Here is a 2,354-nt window from a genome sequence, read left to right as displayed (position 1 = left end):
GATATTTGTATAATTTATTTCAGATAGAATAATACTAGTCTTAAATGGTGCTCACATTAACAAGTGAAACACCTGGATATAATGTGTGTTATGGAAATATTTTGTGAGAATCTATATATGAATATATACACTCACCGGCCACTTTATTAGGTACAGCAGTTCATTTTCTTGTTAACACATATAACTAATCAGCCAATCACATGTCAGCAACTCAATGCATTTAGGCATGTAGACCTGGACGGGACAACTTATTGCAGTTAAAACTGAGCAACAGAATGGGGAAGAAAGGGGTTTTAAGGGACTTTGAACATGGCAATGTTGAGGGTGCCTGCTGATCTACTGGGATTTTCACTCCAAACCATTTCTAGGGTTTACAGAGAATGGTCTGAAAAAGAAAAAAATATGCAGTGAGCGGCATTTGTGTGGACGTAAAATGCCTTGTTGAAGTCAGAGGTCAGTTGAGGATGGGCATACTGGTTCTAGATGATAGAAAGGCAACAGTAACTCAAATAACCACTTGTTACAAGCAGGGTATGCAGAATACCATCTCTGAACGCAAAACACGACCAACCTTGAAGCAGATGGGCTACAGCAACAGAAGACCCCATCGGGTGCCACTCCTGTCAGCTAAAAACCAGAAAATTAGGCTACAATTATCACAGGATCACCAATATTGGACAATAGAAGATTGAAAAATCATGCCTGGTCTGATGAGTCTCGATTTAAGTTGCGACATTCAGATGGCAGGTTCAGAGTTTGGCATAAACAACATGAAAGCATGGCCCCATCCTGCCGTGCACCATCAACCATGCCATGTTCAAACTTCACAGTCACCTAAACCCCCTTTCTTCTCCATTCTGATGCTCAGTTTGACTTCAGTACATTGTCTTGACCACGTCTAAATGCCTAAATGCATTACATTGCTGCTATGTGATTGGCTGATTAGCTTTTTGTTTTTATAAGCCTCTGAACAGGTGTACCTAATAAAGTGGCCGGTGAGTGTATATACTGTACATATATACATTCACACAACATGTGTTATGTCTTTTTTGAACAGATGCGGCGAGACTAACTGGTGGCTAAGAACAGAAAACTCTGTCAAGCGATACAATCAGCAGGTGCCAGAGAAGAAGTGCATAGAGGAGATGATGGTGGAAAGACGACTGTCCGTGGTGGGACATGGCCATGGGAAGTGTACAGCAATGGTAAAGAAAAACATCTGAGTGATTACATTTATTCAGAAAATTAGTTTATATGTTCTTGATTTTGTATTGCAGCGAGAGGTGTAAAGAGTACTAAAACATTCTAATAAAGTAAAAGTACAATAGCTATGATGACATTTTACTTACTGTAAGTACAAGTTCAATTATCAGTCTACAAATCTACTCAAGTAAAAGTAGCTCCTGTGTAGTGCAAAAAAGACAAGGGGAAATAAAAATGGCATGTATGCAACGCTACAGTGGCAGTTTGCCACTATACTTCAAACAAAACATACTAAGGTCAAAGTAAAATTGCAGATTGTATAAACTACTCAAAAAGTAAATACACTAAAAAAACTACTCAATTACAATAATGAGTAAATGTAATCCGTTAAGACTTCTGCTTGCAGCGTACAGGTTACAATTTACTGTTGGCCATTATGAGAACTCTTTGTATGATTTCAGAATTCACAAACATCCTCACTAAGAAGAAAAATCTTCTATGCTGAAAGAGCAGCTGAAGAAGACAAGCTCTTGGTCCTTAAGGAGATGAGACAGCACTGCACCTATCTCAGAGGCTAGCTGATGTCATCAGGAAGCTGATCGTAGAAATGCCTGGAGGAAAGAACTATGGTAAGAACATGGTGAGCACACAATGGAGGTCTTCTTATGCTATTTTGAGATGGAATTTAAGTCAGTGATCTTACTTTGGTCCGATTCTAACCTGGCAAGAATGACTGTTCCAATTGTTCCCTGTTTCATTTTGTATTTCCTCCTAGGAACTGATGAGGGACTGCAGGTGTGCTGACAATAACCGGCTCCTTAACACCAGCAATAGTACACAAGATCATCTTGGACCTCTCCTGGTCCACTAACACCTCCAGTCTGCTGGAAAAGGCTCATCAACCTTTTTCCTGTGGACACTGAAGAGACCCCACCTGTTTTCAGCTGTACTGATGAACTTCTACCACTGTGAGATCAAGAGCATCCTGACCAGCAGTGTCACAGTCTGGTAAGGTCACAGACCGTAAGGCGCTAAAGCGCATCACAGGGTTTTCAGTTCCTGCCATTCAGGACGTCCAAAGGAAACGCTGTCTTCTGCTAGCTCACAGCATCCTTAAAGACTCCTCCCACCCTGCCCACAGACTGTTTGCC

General features: G+C 40.9%; 1 long non-coding RNA gene across 1 annotated transcript; it reads left to right on the top strand.

Annotated features, from left to right (window-relative positions):
• The first annotated feature begins 1,089 nt into the window (after nucleotides 1-1,089).
• Nucleotides 1,090-2,040, top strand: LOC307258238. The gene is made up of 3 exons (XR_013845120.1): nucleotides 1,090-1,205; nucleotides 1,665-1,832; nucleotides 1,979-2,040. It is a non-coding gene; the product is annotated as an uncharacterized lncRNA (long non-coding RNA).
• The last annotated feature ends 314 nt before the right edge of the window (nucleotides 2,041-2,354 follow it).

This window comes from Ammodytes marinus (assembly GCF_949987685.1).
Source record: "Ammodytes marinus genome assembly, chromosome: 12".
Classification (NCBI taxonomy): domain Eukaryota; kingdom Metazoa; phylum Chordata; class Actinopteri; order Uranoscopiformes; family Ammodytidae; genus Ammodytes; species Ammodytes marinus.
This window is presented reverse-complemented; position numbering and strand designations above follow the sequence as displayed.